Here is a 20,493-nt window from a genome sequence, read left to right as displayed (position 1 = left end):
TGTCCTGAAGTGGGTGAGAGGAGAGGGCAGCATGTGGGGCTGGGGTGGGGTTGGGGCTGTTTAGAGAGGTGGCAGAGGCGGGTTTGGGAGGGAGGAGACCATTCCCTCCCTTTCCCTTCGCATCCTGTCCAGGGGACCCTGTCTCTCACACAGATCCCACTCTCTCGCTCCTCTCTCCACTTCTTCAGGCGTCTCAGGGAAAGCAGAACATATTTTTTTTCTTTTTGGGTCACACCCCTCGATGCTCAGGGGTTACTCCTGGCTCATGCACTCAGAAATTACTCCTGGTGATGCTTGGGGGACCACATGGGATGCTGGGAATCGAACCCGGGTCAGCTGCGTGCAAGGCAAACGCCCTACCCGCTGTGCTATCGCTCCAGCCCTGAAAGCAGAACATTCTTAAACGAATTCCCGCTGGCAAAGGAGGAAAGGCTGAGAGGTGATGGTCACCCAGCACTAAAACTGGACCTAACAGTACCATCCTGGACCCATACTTGATTTTTTTTCTTTTTGGGTCACACCCGGCTTTGCACAGGGGTTACTCCTGGCTCATGCACTCAGGAATTACTCCTGGCGGGGCTCAGGGGACCATATGGGATGCTGGGAATCGAACCCAGGTCGGCCACACGCAAGGCAAACGCCCTACCCGCTGTGCTATCACTCCAGCCCCTGGACCCATACTTGAAAGAAAGCTAAACAGTCAGCTTCATGCTCCATAGATTTTGCCACAGTAAAACAAACAAACAAAAACAAAAACGATTGGGGGTCCAGAGAGATGGGACAGCGAGGAGGGCATTTGCCTTGCACGCGGCTGACCCAGGTTTGATCCCCGGGCATCCCAGGTGGTCTGGGAGCACTGCCAGGAGTGATTCCTGAGTGCAGAGCCAGGGAGAGCCCTGAACCCTGCTGGGTGTGGCCCCAAAACAAACCAACAAAACCCCCAAATCATCCACAGAGGGGGAAAAGTAACCGTTGACATGGACAGTCTGCCCAGGAGTTCAGCGTTGGCCTGACGTCCCGCCCGAGCAGACCTGCTATGAAGGTCTGGGGGGAGTCTCAAAGCCACCTCCTTGCCTCTGGGGAGCAGCCTGGAACAAGGGGCACCCATGGGCTCCAGTGCTAGAGAGTCCCCGAGGCCCCCTGGTCCAGGTCACACGGCAAGTTAGAGACAGTCTGGACCTGGAGCCCAGGGAGGCCACCCAGCCCGGCCACCAGGGACCCAGGAGGCACCCCACACAGCATGGCCAGGCCGAACGTTCCTCCCTGCTGGGGCCAGCTCCCCTAGGAACCTGTCCCACCAGGAGCCACCCAGGTTGCCACTGCCCATGGTTCCATGCCCCGCCTGGCCCAGCTGGCCACTCCCAGCCCTGCCCTATGTGGCTGCATGTCGCTCAATCCTCGCTCCTGTCCGCAAAGTGGGCCTAGCCCCTGCTGGGCTCCTTGTGGGGTGATAAGGATTATGGGAGTGACACAGCACCAGGGAGGGCCCCTCCTCTCCCTCCCGGGACCCAGAGCCTCTGCCTGGCACGAAGGCTCAGACCCCTGACTCTGTGGGCCATGCCAAGTGCCAGGAAGTCCCCGGTAGCTTTATTCAACAGCTAGAAACTTGGAAGGAGTTCAGATGTCAGTCAAGGGGAGCGGGAGACACCGACTGGCGGAGGCGTCCCTGGAAGGGCTTCCCCGACAACAGGAGCAGAGCCCTGAGCACAGCCACTGAATGCCAGGGGCTGAGCTGCAGGGCAGGCAGGGAGGCGGCCCCAGGCAGGCAGAGGTGATCATGAGCTACAGTGAGAAGCTCACCCTTGGGGAGGAGCAACAAGCAAGGGTGGGAGGTGCTGGGACTCTTCAGTGCCCTGTGTTTGGGGGTCACACCTGGTGGCACTCGGCTGGTTTGCTACTCCCAGGTCTGTAGTGGGAGCACTTTCTGCAGTGCTTAGAGGCCCACGCGGTACTGGGGATCAAACCCAGGCCGCCTGCATGTAAAGGGTGTGCTTAGCCATCGAGGCGGCTGTCTGGCCAAATATTCTAGAATTTGATCTGAGTAAAGGGGCAACAAAGAGATCAGGGAAAATGTGTCACATTGGAATCTCACAGCAGATTATGCCCAGCAGCTCTCAGTTCCTCAAACTGGCCCAGGACCCCTCCTCAGGGCCTTTGCACGTGCTGGCTAGGAGAAGGAGCATCCTCCGTGCTCTGGATCGCTCTTCCTCCCAGTGAGATCTTTGCTGAGACTCCCTGGAGGGGCCGTTCCTGCCCCCGCCCCACCTTCCCTGCTGTCCTCACTCTCCGTGTTAGGGCCGATGTGATTCTCACCGTCCTTATCTGCTCCTGCTCCATTTGCTTATTTACTGACCGTCTGCCCCACCGGGGTATCGGCCCATCAAAGCAGGAACTTGCCCCCTCGCAGCCAGTCTTGACTCCATTCGAATCCTGTCTGGCACACAGTAGGTGCTAAATAAAGACTTGTCCGGCAGAGCGGCCATCGGGAGAGCAGGTCTGTTTGTTTTGAGGCCACAACTGGCAGTGCTCAGGGCTTACTCCTGGCAGGACATGGGGAATCTACGGGTTCTGGAGAAGAAACCCGGGTCGGATGCCTGCAAGGCAAACGCCCTCCCTGCCATCCTGTCTCTCCGGTCCACTGAGGAACAGGTCCGATCGTGCTGCTCAGCACCTTCAAGGTGAGAAAAAAGGAATTCCAGGTTTGTTTTGTTTTTCCAGGGCGGGCACAACCCAGATTCTCTCGGGGTCCGTGTGAGTGCGTGTGGGAGGAGCCCAGGCCAAACCTTTCCAGCAGCTGGCCCAGCCTTCCGCTCCCTGGACGGACAGACCGCGCTGGGCTCGGGACAGCCATGCTGCCAGGCCTGCTGGACGTGTGGGCAGCAGGAGGGCCTGCACTGGGCGGGAAGCCAGCCCTTCCCCAGAGCAGAGCTCAGCCAAGGGCAGCAGCCATGCCCGCCTGCCCACCGGGTCACCCACTGCCATGGCGACCTGTCCTGCCGGGCCAGCAGCACTGAAGCCAGAGCCAGGAAGGCCAAGGGCAGCTGCCCGCTCCCCGGGCACCTCAGCTGGCCAGAGCCAGAGCTGGGGAGTCTGTGCGGTCCCTGCACTTTCCCCTGTGGTTGTGGTTGTGTGCGTGTGTGAAAGAGAGAGAGACAGACACACAGACACACACATGGAGAGAGAGAACAGTGAAGAAGAGAATAGAACTATGTGTATGTGTGTGTGTGTGTGTGTGTGTGAGAGAGAGAGAGAAACAGAGACATACAGAGAAACAGAAAGAACAGTGTGAAGAAGAGAATGGATTTATGTGTGTGAGAGAGAGAGACAGAGACACGTAGAGACACAAAGATAACAGTGAACAGCGTATGAAGGAGAGAATAGGTCTACATGTGTGTGTCTGTGTGTGAAAGAGAGAAAAAGAGAAAGAATGGTTCTATGTTGTATGAAGAAGAAAATGGGTTTGTGTGTGTGTGTCTGTGAGAGAGAGTGAAAGAGAGAAAGAGGGAGTGGCTCTCTGTGTGAGAGAGAGGGAGAAGTATGATTGTATGTGTGAAAGAGAACAGGATTTGTGTGAGGAGGGGGGAGAGAGCTGAATGTGAGAGAGAAAGAGGAAACAAAGGCGAACACATGAATGCAACAGTGGACAGTTTCTCCATATCTGGGACTGGGGGTTCCCGATGGGGGTGAATGCTCATTAATATAAAAACCGCTATTCAGAGCTTCATCGACACACAGGTGCCTTCTGCAATATATACTTTTAGCGTATTTCCTCATTCTAATTCCAAGACAACTCCATGTCACAGGTATTATTTCCACTTTCAAGGAGGAAAACTAGGCACAAGTTGAAACATGCCCACAGACCAGAGCAATAATACAACAGGTAGTGTGTTTGCCTTGCAACCCGGGTTCAATCCCCTGCATGCCATAGGGTCCCCTAAACCCCACCAGTAGCCCCCACCCCCACCCCCAAAAAAGAAGAAACAGGGGCTGGAGAGATAGCACAGCGGGTAGGGCGTTTGCCTTGCACGCGGCCGACCGGGGTTCGATTCCCAGCATCCCATATGGTCCCCTGAGCACTGCCAGGGGTGATTCCTGAGTGCAGAGCCAGGAGTAACCCCTGTGCATCGCCAGGTGTGACCCAAAAAGCAAAAAAAAAAAAAAAAAAGAGAGAGACAAAGTGTCACAGCCAATAAGGCACAGTCAGGATTAGGACCCAGGTAATAGGCCTCTGAAGCTTTCCTACTGACCACCAGAAAGGCCCCCTTTCCACGGGGTCTGCTCCTGTCACTCCCCTTGGCCTTGCAGGTCCCTGAGTGTTCAGGGCACCGAGGACAAAAAAAAAAAAAAAAAAAAAAACGGGTGTAAGCTTAGATCTGGCTACAAGCGGCAACTGCATCTGCAGGTGACTCTGGTAAAATTCCCCCAGGCAGAGCCACAAGCCCAAAGAAGTGTGAGAAGTGCCGAGCACCCCAGGGCAGGAAGAAGACGTGCCATCTGGTGTCTCCCACTGTGGGGGCTGGAACAGTCCTGCACCCAAAGATGGACCCATCTTTCAAGGTGAAGTTCAGCCCTGCAAGGCCCCCTGCTGGACAGATGGCAGCAGGACAGCCTACCCGCCCCCTGCTCCCTTGGAAGGAATTTCCTGGGGGCCCATGGGGAGCCCAGTGAGCAGCTGAGATCCAGGAACAGAGTCAATCCAGTGAGTGTCGGGGAGCTCACGGTCTGATGGAGGAGGCATCCGTGAACTGAGAGCTAGCAAAGTCACAGGTTTTGGGGAAGGAAAAGCACAGGGTGATCCACAGAGGCATAAGCGAGGCTCATCTTCAGATTGTGTGGGAGAAGGAGGTCACTCGAGGGGGACACAGGAGGAGAAGGCCAGGAGGCGGCCGGGCAGAGTCGGGGATAGACCACCCCGGCTGAGGGGTGTGCCAGACACAACCACGAGGCAGGAGACACGGGTGACCCCAGACCAGGGCTGCGAGGGTGAGGGGCTGATGTTTGATCCCAGGCAGGGGGGGGTCAGGGGGGAGAAAGGTGGCAGTGTCCAGTCTGATTCTGGAGGTGCTCAGGGCTTGGATGGAGAGGAAGGAATCGGGGAGTCTGGTTGAGCAGAGCAGGAAGGGGCCTGGAGCACGCCAGCTGCCTAGCTGTGGACAGTGAGGTCCTCTGGGAGAAGCCAATGGCCAAGGCAGTCGGGGAGGGGTCTGCTGCAGAGACGGGGGGGATCTAAGGCCTTGGGAAGCAGAGAACCCCCTGCCCAGGAGTCCTTGCAATCAACAGTGGGGGTATATATATGTCCATGATCCTGCCCTCAACTTAGAGTTGAGTACTGTGGCACTTTGGCCTGACCCATTTCGATGCCAGGGTAGCTCACAGCTTGTCCTAGGTCCATTCAGTCCCTCCTTGGGACCCTTCTTCTGGGGTGCTAGGAACTAAGGGCAACTGAGTCAAGAAAGCAGATGCCCAGGAGTAAATATTATTCGGAGTCAATCAACTCCCAAGTTACAAGGCATAATATTAACTGTCTCCCTGTGTCCATACAGAAAGGACATTGCTTTAAGGTAAACGATGCAAAAGACATAATTTACAATACAAGTTCAGTGTCCTTAGAAGGATCTGATCTTACAAGCTAGCAAAATCTGATTAGGGAGAAAAGGTGATTAACTGGCTGGGGAGGAGAGGACAGAGAAGAGTTTACAGATAAACAGAGGAATGGGAGTGACTCGGGAGCACTGGGACTCGGTCTCTGGAGTGGCCTGAACAGGGGTGAGTTCAGGGGGCACAGAGCAGAAGGTGCTGTTGGGAGTGACCCCTAGGTGGGGAGTGGGGGGCAGCACCTTGGACAGCTCAGCTCTGAGGCAGAGACGCAGAGGCTAGCCGGGAATGGGGTGGGGGGCACTGTCAAAGAGGGGGGGCGGCAGGGAGAGGAAAGGGGCGTCCAGCTGCTCTCCCAAGTCTCCTTGGTGGCTTCCACTTTTACCCAAGTTTCTACAGTCGCCCCTGCGATGACCCGCCCTTCTTCTAGTAAGGGAAACTGAGTCCCAGAGATGGGCTGGAGGCCCAGGAGGGTCTGTGGTTCCTTCCATACTTCAGTACCCTGCCCCTCTATCTCTCTGGATGGTGTCCCTGACAGAGCTGCTGTCCACCCTGGGTGGGGTGACCAAGGTCAGCAGCTAGACCAGGTGACCGGGAGACATCACCTGTTATGGGGCGCAAGTCTCACACTACACGGAGAGAGGCTCTGCCTGTTGTTTTTGGGGTCATACCTAGTGATGCTCAGGGCTTACACCCAGCTCTGTACTCAGGGATCACTCCTGGCGGGGCTCAGGGGACCATGTAGGGTGCCAGGGATCAAACTCAGGTCCGCTGCGTACAAGATAAGTGCCTTATCACCTATACTATATCTCCTGACTTGGTTTGGAATTTTGGAGGGTCCGGGAGGAGTGTACACACCGAGAGGTGCTCAGAGGCTTTTTCTGGCTCTGTGCACAGGGATCACTCCTAGCACTGCTTAGAGGATCGTGCGGGGTACAGGAACAGAACTGGGGTCAGCTATGTGCTAGGCAAGTGCCTTAACTCCTGCATTATCACTCTGGTCCAGGAACTAGGGGCTATAAAAGGACACACACACACACACACACACACACACGCACGCACGCACGCACACATGCACGCACACGCGAGAGCTCTGCACACAGGACCCCTGGGCTCTGTCCCCAGCACCACACGCTTTTCCACCCTCTCCCCAGCTCTGAGAGTGGACTGCCCATCAGCCCACAGTGCCCAGCCAGGAGCAAGTAGCCCCTGAGGGCCAGGAGGGTGTGACCTCCAAACAAACAAGGGGTCATGCTGTCTGTCCTCTCGGGAGCCACCAGGGAGCTGAGAGCACTGAGGGACGAGACGCTGTGTTTGGGGCGTCTGACCGACAGGCAGGTGAGGAGCCTCTGTTCTCTGCAGCGGGGACAGAAAGGAGGTGATAATGTTTGTGACTCCCCCATGGCTCCGAAGTCCATATAGTTTTTTGTCGGGTTACAGCCAGCAGTGCTCAGGGCTTGCTTCTGGTTCTGTGCGCAGGAATCACTCCTGGCGAGGCTGAGGGACTATGTGGGGTGCTGGGGATCAAACCCTGGGTGGCCATATGCAAGGCAAATGTTTTCCCACTGCACTATCACCCAGCCCCACGGAGGAGGAGATCTTTAGAGGTCACAGCATTTATTTTTATTTATTTATGTCTTTATTTTTATTTATTTATTTATTTATTTATTTATTTATTTGCTTTTTGGGTCACACCCGGCGATACACAGGGTTACTCCTGGCTCTACACTCAGAAATTACTCCTGGCGGTGCTCAGGGGACCATATGGGATGCTGGGAACCGAACCCGGGTCGGCCGCGTGCAAGGCAAACGCCCTACCCGCTGTGCTATCACTCCAGTCCTTATGTCTTTATTTTTTAGTGAAACAAAATTATTTTTATTGAAGAGAGAAAGAGAGAGAGCAAAAGAGTAGAGAGAGAGAGGGAGGGAGGGAGGGAGAGAGAGCACAGGGGCTTGGAAAAAAAACATTTGTTTTTGTTTTGGGATCACAGCCATAGGTGCTCAAGAGTAACTCCTGGCTTGGCACTCAGGAATCACTCCTGACAGTGCTCAGGGGACCATATGGGATGTCGGAGGTCGAACCCAGGTCAGCCATAGGCAAGGCAAACACCCTGCCCACTGTACTACAACTCTGGCTCCCAAAGCACATATTTTAAATTTTACATATTTCCATTTATTTATTTATTTATTTATTTTGCTTTTTGGGTCACAGCCGGCGATGCACAGGGGTTACTCCTGGCTTTGCCCTTAGGAATCACTCCTGGTGGTGCTCGGGAGACCATATGGGATGCTGGGAATCGAACCCGGGTCGGCCGCGTGCAAGGCAAACGCCCTACTGCTGTACTATCGCTCCGGCCTCACATACTTACTTTGAGATGGCAGTGAAGGAGGATGCTGGAAATATGGTCAGATAATGTGAAACCCAGAATCACAGAACGATTCACGCCCCGTGATTCTCTGAAGTCAAAGATAGATGCGTGCACAGAGTAGAGAGGAGGAAAATAGGAAGGACAAGACCCACACTGTTAGCCTTGGGGACACAGAAATCAAGGAATTAGAGTGCTTGCCCTCTTTCTCTCTGCACCCTCACAGATTCTGACTTTTTCCTCCTGTGAGTGCATGCTAATGGCACTCAGCAAAGCACAATGCAGAAGAAATGAAGGGAAATGAACTTACTCAAAGGGATGGACATGCAGTTGCAAAGCCCGTGGGTTCCGCGGCTGAATGTGTTAAAGCACTTGCCTGCTGGACCCAGACGGCCCCGGGTTGGGGCAGAACCAGAATCCTTCCAGATGAGGAGACAGGCTCCCTGAGGGCCTGTCAGGCTGAGCTAAGAACTAAGGTTCCGCACGCAGCCCAGGCCCTGTGTCCCCTCCCGGGCAAGGCAAGTCCAACTGGCACTAATTTCAACTCCCCCGCGGGTTCCAGCTTCAATCCGAACTCTCCTGGAGCAGAGCACTTGCCTTGCTCACAGCTGACCTGGGCTTGATCTCCGGCATTCCACATGGTCTCCAGAGCACCTCCAGGAGTGATCCCCCAGTGCAAAGTCACGAGGAAGGCCTGAGCATTGAAATCCAAGCTCTCTCCCTAGCCTCTGCCCCCGGGGAATTCTCTGTGCGGGAGGGCAGGGCCCCAGGATTCTCTGGAACTGCTTCTGCCGACCTGGACCTGCCTGGGCTGCTCCCAAGACAGGTCCCGGCAGAGGCAGGGGCCTGTGATCTTAGATCTTAGATCCTGGAAGGGGGTTGCGGGGAAGTGGCCCCGCCTCCTGGCTCTGACCCAGATGTTGCCAGCAGCTGTTGGGAGAATGTGTGCAGGCAGAGGGTAGGTGAGGGCGCAGGGCCGAGACCAGGGGCGGGCAGGCTTGTGCAGTCACAGGCATCTCCTGTGCCGGTTCTGTTCCCCGAGTGGATTCCTGAGAAGCCGTAAAGCCAGCGGTTCTCACGTCCTGAGTCTCCACTCTCATCCTCAGCTCTGACGTTTTGACTCTTTGTCCCTCCTGAGTGCTGGTGAGGCCAGACTGGAAAATGAGACCTCCTGAGTGGGAACACTGTCTGTCCCGTTGTTCATCGATTTGCTCGAGCGGGCCCAGTAACGTCTCCATCGTGAAACTTCTTGTTACTGTGTTTGGCGTATGGAATACTCTTGGTAGCTTGCCAGGCTCTCCTAGAGGGGTGGAGGAATCGAACCCGGCTCAGCCAGGCTGGCTGCGCGCAAGGCAAACGACTTACCGCTGTGCTATCACTCCAGCCCGAGTGGGAAATGAGACAGAAATAGAAGAAATGTGCTTGGGGGGTCTTAGCACAGCAGGTGGGGTGCCTGCCTTGCACGCAGCCAAGCCTAGTTCGATCCCCCAGCATTGCACAGTACCCCGAGCTGCCAGGAATGGTCAGGAGTATAAGAAGTAGCCTCTGAGCTCTGCCAGGTGTGGCCCTGTCCCGCCCCAGAGCCCCAGAAATACAAACATGGAGGCACAGTGATAGTACAGCTGGTAGGACATTTGCCTTGCACACAGCCAACCCAGGTTCGATCCCCAGGTATGGCCCAAAAAACAAACAAACAAACAAAAAACACAGTCCTGCTTCAGTTCCAGCTCAGCCACTGAAGACCAACTTGATCTCAGCAGATATTTAAGCAACCCAGGATGGGGCTGGAGCAATAGCACAGCAGGTAGGGTGTTTGCCTTGTACACGGCCGACCCGACTTCAATTCCCAGATCCCATATGGTCCCCCGAGCACCACAAGGAGTAACCTCTGTGCATCACCGGGTGTGACCCAAAAAGCAAATAAATAAATAATAAGCAATCCATGACTCAGTATTCTCATCAATAAAACAAGAAGGTTGATGCCTACATCATCTCCATCACTGTCCACAGAAGCCCTGGGTAGAGGTATAGGAGGCCTGGAAGGAGGGGCCAGGTGAGAATGGATTTGCTGGCCTTGAATTCAGGTCCTTGAAGATACTTCCTGCCCCACTGGCCCTGGGGGTAATCATATTAGCTCTCCCAGGCTTCCCTGCATCCTCAGCCAGGTATGTGCTGCTGCCTTTGAAGTCGGGACCCTTTGATGTGAGTGGGGGATGCATCACCCAGATCCTGCCTGTCCTGTGCTTCAGTGGCCTCCAGGGCCCAGGCTGCTGGGATTGAGAGCAACTGCCTGCCATGAGCTCCCCCAGGGCTGGCCAGGGGTCAGATTGCCTGGGCCCAAAGCCCAGATTCTTTGCAAGGTGAGGAGTGGGGATGGGACCCTCCTGGCAGCTTGGGTGACCATGCGTTGCCAAGGAGGGAAGCACGTGCTCCAGCCTTTCAGTCTTCTCCAGCACTGATTTTCATAAACTGTCTAGGGCCCAGAGAGAGTACACTGGGGAGGGTACTTACCTTGTACTCAGGGGCCACTCTTGGCATGCCACAGGGATCTTGAACCCGGGTCGGCTTGCATAAAAGCTCCCTGCCTGCTGTACCACCTTTCCGGTTCCTCTTTCTTCATTTATTTTTGGTTTTTTCCTCTACCCCAGTGGGGATCTTCCTGGCTCTGTACTCAGAAGTGACCCCTGGTGATGTTGGGGGGAATCACAGGGATTGCCAGGGACTGAACCAGGGACAGCTGCTTGGAAGGACAGTTCCCAAACCACTGCATTTTCTCTGGTCCCGGGAGCTCAGTTTCGAACTTTTATCAGAGCCTATTTTTTAAAATTAATTAATTAATTGATTAATTTGCTTTTGGGGTCACACCCGGCAATGCACAGGGGTTACTTCTAGCTCTGCACTCAGGAATTACTCCTGGTGGTGCTCAAGGGACCATATGGGATGCTGGGAATCGAACCCGGGTCGGCCGCGTGCAAGGCAAATGCCCTACCCGCTGTGCTATCACTCCAGCCCCTATCAGAGCCTATTTTGTTGAAGGAATTCAGAAGTATAAAAGCTATAAACTTACAAAGCACATGAAAGTTTAATGATCGAAGTCTCATCCGTGGTTTTTGTTTGTTTGTTTGTTTTGGGGTCACACCTGGCAGGTTTTCAGAGATAACTCGGGGCTCTGCATTCAGGAATCACTCCTGGCAGGGATTGAACCAGAGTCGGTCTCATGCAAGGCAAGTGCCCTACCCCCTGTACTATGTCTTCAGCCCCCACTTCATAAATTTGAAATGCAGACTTGCACAAATCAATAGTTTACTCTTTTTTATTGTGAAGTCGCTTTCCAGGTCATGAATAGACCACAGGGGCTGGAGCGATAGCACAGCGGGTAGGGCGTTTGCCTTGCACGCGGCCGACCTGGGTTCGATTCCCAGCATCCCATATGGTCCCTGAGCACCGCCAGGAGTAACTCCTGAGTGCAGAGCCAGGAGTAACCCCTGTGCATCGCCAGGTGTGACCCAAAAAGCAAAAAAAAAAAAAAAAACATGAATAGACCACAATTTACCCAATCACTGCTGATGGGTATTTGGATTGCTCTGAATGCTGAATACCAATTCTTCATTTATTTGTTTGGGAGCTATGTTTGGGGTGCACTGCTTGGGGATTGCTCCTGGTAGTAGTTGGGGGACCCCTGTGCTCCAGAGGAACAAGTCAGGGTGCCCTTCATGTAAACCATGCCCTTTGCCCTTTAAGCTTTCTCCCAGCCCTGAAAAAGAATTTTTTAAAAGTTTTCATATTTTTTAAATAGTAAATGTTGACTGAAACAAAAGAAGTTATGAAGCAGACAATTCAAAATTCACAAAATCAAATGACTATAAAAGTAATTTAAACAAAGTACCAAATAATGTTTTCCTTATGGTTCTCTTTCTACTTTTGAAGTCATTAAAGCTTAATAGAACAATAAAGTACTCTGCAACTTTTAGAATTTTCTTTTTCCCCCCCAATTTAATTTGAACATATTTGAGGCAGTCACATCTCAGGAGTAAGCTCAGGGCTTTCTCCTGGTTCAGAGGTCGCTCCTGGTGGTGTTCAGGGGACCGTATGTAGTGCTGGGGATTGAACTGTGTTTAGCGTAGCACAAGGCAGGCACCTAGCCCCTGTGCTGTCTCTCTCGCTCTAAAAATATATGCAGGGGCTGGAGGGGCTGGAGCGATAGCACAGCGGGAAGGGCGTCTGCCTTGCACACAGCCAACATGGCCGACCCAGGTTCGATTCCCAGCATCCCAGATGGTCCCCCGAGCACCTCCAGGAGTAATTCCTGAGTGCATGAGCCAGGAGTAACCCCTGAGCATCGCCGGGTGTGACCCAAAAAGCAAAAAAAAATTTAAAAAATAAAAATAAAAATATATATAGGGGCTGGAAAGAAAGTCCAATGGGCTTGAGAGCATGTTTTTCATGCAGAAGGCCCTAGTTTGATACCCAGTGCCCTGAGTACAGCCACGATAGTACCTAAGCACCTCCTGATATGGATGCCACCAATTTTTTTTTTTAATTTGTAACTAGTCATGTGAGTCCCTGCCCCTTCCTCTATTGCTTTTTTTTTGTGTGTGCTGGGGGTGGGGGCAGTGTTGGGTGACAGCTGACAGTGCTCAGAGCTGACTCCTGGCTCTGTGCTCAGTGGCCAGTCCTCGTATTGCTAAGGGGGATCATATGTGGTGCCGGGCATTGAACTGGAGTCAGCCATACACAAGACAAGTGTCTTAGCCCCTGTATCCCTGTATATCTCCAGCCTTTCCCGTTGTCTTTCATAGGTATCCCAGGGGGTTATAGTGGTTAACAATTTGAGGTGACACTGAGCTAGTAGTACACCTACATCTTGTGGTTTGGTTGATGATGGCACCAAAGAAGCTCGCACTCCCGGTAGCAAGGCTCAGGGCTGGGAGTGACTCAACTGGCGCCACTCAGAGCCCAGAAATGGGGGTGAGAGTGGGGGCATTATACATGTATCTTTGTACTGTACATTGTATCAATATACTATTCACAGTACACATTGTACCTGTTGAAGATACATAGGAAATAATGGATGGGTGATTCACACGTATCAGCTTCCTTTTTAAAAAAAAAAAAAGAATTTTGTAGGAGTATTGCTATTTAAGTATCAGCTTCCTTTAACTGTTTCTCCTCCTCCTCCCTAGATGTACACTTAGACCTATGAACACACACACACACACACACACACACATATACCTTCACAGGTTCACATAGACATTCTCTCTCTCTCTCTCTCTCTCTCTCTCTCTCTCTCTCTCTCTCTCAGGCACTGGACCACACCTCTGTTGTATCATCAAGTCCAGCTCAATCTCAACCCCAGTGGTTCACGAGGGAAATGGAGAGACGGCGGGGAGGGCCCTGACGGGGCTGGGCTGTGGGAATGGCTCAGAAGCTTCTGGGACGCCCTCCTGGTGGTCTCTGTTTGTTTCCCAGGGTGGGCTGAGCCCTCACCTCCTGACCCTGTGGGAATCAGGCCTGAGCTCCCCCTGGGCGGGCTGGGAAGGGAGCTGATCACAGCGGATGGAGGGTGGGTGGCTTCAGGGTGGAACAGCGGATGGCCTTTGGGGGGCATTCGGAGTGGAGCAGAGGTTGGAGGGTGGGGGCATTCAGAGGGGACAGGCCTAACTTTGGCTGCTTCTCTCGTGGGCCAGTTACCCTGGCCAGGCCTCGCAGCTCCTGCTCGAAGGGGGAGGAAGAAGGCAGAGGCTGAGCGCACAGAGGACAGCACCCGAGTGAGCTTGAGAGAAGCCAGGAGTGTGGGGGCTCCCTGGACATGCACTCCCTGAGCACCTGCCATGCACCCATCCCTCTGCTCGGAAGAGAGGAGCTGATGACCTGGGATCCTGGATGTGGAAGCCTCTCCCGCCCTTGTTTTTTGTTTTTGTTTTTTTTTTTTTTGCTTTTTGGGTCACACCCAGCAATGCACAGGGGTTTCTCCTGGCTCTGCACTCAGGAATCACCCCTGACAGTGCTCAGGGGACCATATGGGATGCTGGGAATCAAACCCGGGTCGGCGGCGTGCAAGGCAAACGTCCTACCCACTGTGCTATTGCTCCAGCCCCTAGACACTGGTTTAAACAAACATATTCACTCAACACAGAGGTACCGAGTACTTGTTCTTGTAAAAGGCTGTTCTTTTTTTGTTTTGTTTTGTTTCTTATGGGTCACACCCGGCGATGCTCAGAGGTTACTCCTGGCTCTGCTCTCAGGAATTACTCTGGGTGGTGCTTGGGGAACCATATGGAATGCCAGGGATCAAACCCATGTCGGCCACATGCAAGGCAAATGTCCTCTCTGCTGCACTGTCCCTCCAGGCCCTGGAAGTCTCTTCTGAATACAGGACAGGATAGCTGAAAGGGGGCAGTACAACAAAGAATCTGGCTTTGAGCCCAGTGCTGGGGAAGGTGGACAAAAACCAAACAATACCAAATCAAACAAGCTACTTTCCAAGCATGGACGTGCTGTGGAAGACAGGGGCTGGGTGACAAAGTGACAAAGGAATGTGAGATTTTTGTTCTTTTGAGGTTTTTGTTTGTTTGTTTGTTTATTTGTTTTGGCTTTTTGGGTCATACTCCGTGATGCTCAGGAGTTACTCCTGGCTCTGCACTCAGGAATTACTCCTGGCAGTGCTCAAGGGACTACATGAGATGCCAGGGATCAAACTCAGGTTGGCCTTTTGCAAGACAAACACCCTGCCCACTGCACTGTCACTCGGGCCCATTGTTTTTTTTTAATATATTTTTTAAATTTATTTGTTGAATCACCATGAGAACAGTAACAAAGCCTTTCAGTTCAAGTCTCGGTTGGTCATACAATTGTTTTTGTTTTTTTGGTCACAGTGGCTGGTGCTCCGTCTTTACTCCAGTTCTCTGTTCAAGGTTACTCCTGCTGGTGCTCAGGAGACCTTATGGGATGCCCGAGATTAAACAGGGGTCAAGACGTACCCTACCGGCTGTATAACATCACTGAGGAAGAGATTTTTATATAGTGTCTCTGGGGGCTGGGGTAAGTTTGGGGCCACACCCAGCAGTCATCAGGGGGACTAGCCCCAAACTGTGCTCAGAAATTGCTCCTGGAGAATGCCCTGCCACAGAGGCAGGATGGGATGGAGGGGATGGGGGGTGGTAGGGATACTGGGATCTGTGGTGGTGGGAAATGGGCACTGGTGGAGGGATGAGTATTTGATCATTGTAAAATTGAAACCCAAGCACAAAAAATTGTAAGTCTACAACTGTACCTCATGGCGTCTCACTAATAAAAATTAAAAAAAAAAAAGGGCTGGAGAGATAGCACAGTGGGTAGGGCGTTTGCCTTGCATGCGGCTGACCCGGGTTCGATTCCCAGCATCCCATATGGTCCCCTGAGCACCTCCAGGAGTAACTCCTGAGTGCAGAGCCAGGAGTAACCTCTGTGCATCGCTGGGTGTGACCCAAAAAGCAAAATATATATATATATATATAAATTAATTAATTAATTAAAAAAATAAAAAAGAAAGAAATTGCTCTTGGAGCAGTACAAGGACCCTTATCAACCCTTACCAGGGCTTGAACTGGGTCAGCAGCAAGGCAAAGGCCTTGCCCACTATACTGTCTCCCTGGCCCCTTTAGCTATGTCTAGATAAGTGAACAGTAGTTTGTCAGGAGTCGGGGCTGGAGAGATAAAACAGCGGGCAGGGGGCTTGCCTTGTACGTGGTCGACCGGGCTCCATCCCTGGCACCCCATGTGGTCCCTCTGAGGCCCACCAGAGGTGATCCCTGAGCACTGCTAGCTCTGAGCACTGTGGGGTATGTCCCCCAAACTAAAACAAAACCAAGAAGGAAATGGGAGAAGATCAGCCTGCCAGAAACCCAGTAGCCAGGCAGGTCTGTTAGATGAACTAATGAACAAAAGATCAAGGTCTCCTGCATAGTGCTCTTTGCACTTATTCATTACTTTCTATTGGGCTACACTAGCACGCGACAGGGACAAATGGAGACGTTACTGGCGCCCGCTCGAACAAATCGACGACTAACGGGAAGTTAAGTGTGATTAAGAGATTACTTTCTATCAAGCAGATTTTTTTGGGGGGGGGTGGGCAGGTGGGGGCATTGAGTCACATCTGGAGGTACTCAGGGCTTACTCCCTTCTCAGTGCTCCGAGCTTGTTCCTGGCTCTTGTGCTCAGGGCTCACTCCTGGCTCTGTGCTCAGGGCTCACTCCCGGCTCTGCTCAGGGTTCACTCCCGGCTTTGTGCTCTGGTCTAACTCCTGGCTGTGCTCTGAGCTCACTCCCGGCTCTGGTTTCAGGACTCATTCCCTGCTCTGTGCTCAGGGCTCACTCCTGGCAGGGTTCATGGGATCATCTGCAGTTCCAGGGAAGAAACCAGGGTTGGCTGCATGCAGGCAAGGGCCATGAGCCTTGGATCATCTCTTCTGCCCCAGTTCTTAGCAGGGGAGCAGCAGCTTCAAGGCTGTGATTAGTTCGAGATTCCCAGGCAGTGAGCGAGGAGACTCCAGATTCTGGTTGCTGGCAGCCTAACCTCAGAGTTCAGCACTCAAAAAAGCTGCCTGCCACTGCTCAGGGCGACGGGTGTGTGTGTGTGTGTGTGTGTGTGTGTGTGTGTGTGTGTGTGTGTGCAGAAAAGCCAGCCGGAGCGTGGGGGGACTTTGCTCACCCTCTCCCGCCAGCTGGCAGGGCCCTCCCTCAGAGGTTATCTCTGAGGTCGGGTAAGCTGCAGGTCAGTGTGTCTGGGGCAGAGGGAGAGAAGGGGGCCAGACTACTTCCAGTCCTTCATGTCAAAACAGGCTGAACTGATGAGTGTCTGTATTAAGGACAGAGGGGCTGTCTGCCGTGGTCCCCAGGAGATGGCGGCCATGAGGGTTCTTCCCTTCTGGGGCATCAGCCCCTGAGAAAGTTCAGTGACAGATGTGTTGCAGCTGTGAGAGCAGTTCCAGGCCAATTCCGGGCCAATTCACATCAGAAACCAGCTCTGTCTACAGCTCCCACTGGACTTGGCGAGTTTTTGTTTGTCTATTTGTTTTTGTTTGAGGGTCACACCAGCAATGCTACTGAGAGTCTCTCGCAAGCTACCTGTGACGTATTCGATATGCCAAACACAGTAACAAGTCTCATGACGGAGACGTTACTGGGTCCGCTCGAGCAAATCGATGAACAACGGGAGGACCGTGATACCACTTGTGATTTATTATTATTATTATTTGCTTTTTGAGTCACACCCAGTGATGCTCAGGGGTTACTCCCGGCTCTGTGCTCAGGAATTACTCCTGGCAGTGCTTGGGGGATCATATGGGATGCCGGGGATCAAACCCAGGTCGGCCGCGTGCAAGGCAAACACCCTCCCTGCTGTACTATCGCTCTGGCCCCCATGGTGGGTTTTTAAAGGTCAGAGTTCAGGCACACAGACGGGCACCTTCTGGTAGCTGTGGCAGCCAGGGGGGCAGGAGTGGACAAATGGGTGACAAGTGAACCTGCCCTGTCACCCACAGCTATTTCTACTAGTCACTGTGTGGCGCTCATTAAGTGTGCAGAACACCCTCTGGTTTTTCCCCTCATTCATTTGAACAAGCACATTTGGGGGCACCTACTGTGTGCCACGCAGTAGGACGCATACAGGATGAGTACAGATATCCTTATAACGGGGGAGCAGGGTTTTGGGGCTGCACCCAGAGGTGCTCAGGCTCTGTGCTCAGAGATCATTTCTGGCAGTGCCTGGGGGACCATATGGAGTTCTGGGGATTGAGAGGGGCTTGGGCACATACCAGACAAGCACCTTCCCCATTGTCCTCTCTCTCTGGCCGCAAAACCATCCAAGATGGCAAGAAGCAGCTGGGCTGAGATGAAAGGAGATGCAGCATCCTACTTTATTCTCACTGCTGTTTGGTGGAGGAGGACTCAAACCAAGGACCCCTCCTGCCAATTCTCAGCTAGCTAATCTGGCTGGCAGTTCAATGCCAGGGCCCAGGGATGTGGTGTTGCCCAGACCTTTTGCTGCTGGACAAAGCAGGGCCACTCCAGCAGGGCTCAGGGGCCTCCAGTGCTGGGAAACCTTATGGTACTTGGAGTCGAAACTGGGTCAGGTGCATATACAACACGTGGTCCAGAGGCTGGAGCAATAGTACAGTGGGTAGGGTGCTTGCCTTGCACAAGGCCAGCCCGGGTTCAATTCCCCACATCCCAGATGGTCACCGAGCACCACCAGGAATGATTCCTGAGCACAGAGCCAGGAGTAAACCCTGAGCATCACTGGATGTGGCCCCCAAACAAACAAAAGTTAATACTCCAGATGACTAAGCCTTTTCCTGGTCCCTTCACCCCACATCTTGGGAATAAGACATCTTGGGTCCCAATGTCCTGATTTAAAGAGGGGCCACTCAGGGGGCCGGAGCGACAGTACAGCAGGAAGGGTGTTTGCCTTGCATGTGGCCAACCTGGGTTCAATCCCTGGCATCCCAATTGGTCCCTTGAATCCTGCCAGGAGTAATTCCTGAGTGCAGAGCCAGGAGTAACCCCTGAGCGTCTTCGGGTGTGACCAAGAAAAATAAATAAAGAGGGGCCACATGGATTCTGGGACTTGTGTGGATTGGGGGCTCCTGGAGTCTTCATACCTTTGATAGGTGTCTGTCTCTCCTGTGCTCCTTTTTTGGGTTCCCAGGCCTCACCCACATTCATTGCTGTTTTTTTTTTTTTTTTGACACCCAACGGTGCTCAGGGTTGCTCCTGGCTCTTCACTCAGACTCACTCCTGGCAGACTCAAAAGACCATATGAGGTGCCAGGAACTGAACCTGGGTATACCTTCTGCAAAATAAGCCCCCTCCTCACTGTATTATCCCTTGGCCCCTCCATGATTTTTGATTAGGCATTCATAACCTGGATGTGGGTGCCTTCTATGGGAGTGAAGGTGGGGGATAAGGTTTCTGATGCAGAAAGGTGAGGCTAACTCTTTCTTTCTTTTGCTTTTTGGGTGACACCCGGCAATGCACAGGGGTTACTCCCCATGCACTCAGGAATCACTCCTGGTGGTGCTCAGGGAACCATAAGGGATGCTGGGACTCGAACCCAGGTCGGCCACGTGCAAGACAAACGCCCTCCCCGCTGTGCTCTGGCTCCAGACCCGGTGAAACTAACTCTTCCTAACTCTTAGGAGCTAGCAGGGCCCAAACTGTAGAAGTCAGGTGACAAGCACTGAGCATTTACAAGCACAAGGTCTTACAAATATTCCCCGGAGCACTTCTATTCATCTGCACAAAGCTTTACAACCTCCCCCCACCCCTAGGGAGAACAGAAAGCATTTTTGCATTTGTATCATTTATGCTGAATGGAAAGGACTGTCTCTGACTGTTAGGTGTGACAGAAAACTGAAGCCTGGAAGTGAGTTCCCAACTGCAAGTAGAACTTCAAGCCACTGGATAAGAATCAATGAACGAAGGCGCCTGCCAGCTCTGGAGGTGATCAAGCCCTCTCAGCAAACCTCCATTCTGAAGTCTAGATTAGAACTGGGAACTCAGTCCTTCCAACTGGGATGTGGCTCGGTGGTAGTGGGTTTCTTTCTCAATGGGGGGGGAGGGGTGCTTGCTTTGAGAGCCACACCCTGCTGTGCCCAGGGCTTAGTTTTGGCGCTGCACTCAGGGATCACTCCGGGCAGTGCTTGGGGGACCATACGGGGTGCCTGGGATTGAATCCGAATTGCTTTGTGCAAGCTGTAGCCAAGTCTTGTGCGGCTAGCTCTCCTGACTGCCTGTCTCTCCCACCCAGACTTGAATTTGTCTGGCCCTGGGTTCTACCAAGACACTGCCAAGAAAAGGGGGATAAGAAAGACGGTGATATTTATCTCCTGCTGGAGATGTGTCACATTGACTTCCTTAGTTTTGGGTCCCAATGACCAATGCCTGATATGCGAGAAGCCCGGCTTGCTCCCGGGCGTGGATCACCAGGGTCCCCTGGTCAGAGCTGGTTCTGCAGCCACTCTGTCCTAGGTGAAGTTCCTTCCTGTCGAAAGGGCCACTTCGGGACACGCTTTGGGGCTGGGCCTTCCTCCTTTCCTAAGAAGTGAGAAGGGGGTCCTGAGAGAGAAACCCAGGGGTCGGACCCTTAGGCCGATTTCTGTATTTGCAAGCCGGCTGCTAAAGCCGGGAGGCGGGAAGGAGCTGGGGGCTGAGAGCCGGTGGGAGTCTCGGGGTGGGGGTGGGCGGAAAGTGTCTCCTCCGGTGGGGAGGGAAACAGTGGGGGCTGACTCGGGCTGGGATTTACATTTCTTTAAAGGTGATTCCTGCACCGACCAGACTTTGCACCTGAACGGGAGGCCTGGCCGGGTTCACTCTTGTGCAGATGAGGACGGCAGGGCCCCGGGAGCGGCTAGTGGGAAGTGCGAAGCTGACCGGGACTGCAGAGTGGGGAATGCGGGCAGCTCAGGCCCTGAAAGCATGTTCCTGAAATCTCTGGGCTCATGCGGGAAGTGGGTGGCTGGGTCACTGGTCAGCCGAGTGCAGGGATCCTG

The sequence above is a fragment of the Sorex fumeus genome, unplaced genomic scaffold (genome assembly GCF_029834395.1).
Source record: "Sorex fumeus unplaced genomic scaffold, SorFum_2.1 ptg000020l, whole genome shotgun sequence".
NCBI classification, from domain to species: domain Eukaryota; kingdom Metazoa; phylum Chordata; class Mammalia; order Eulipotyphla; family Soricidae; genus Sorex; species Sorex fumeus.
This window is presented reverse-complemented; position numbering follows the sequence as displayed.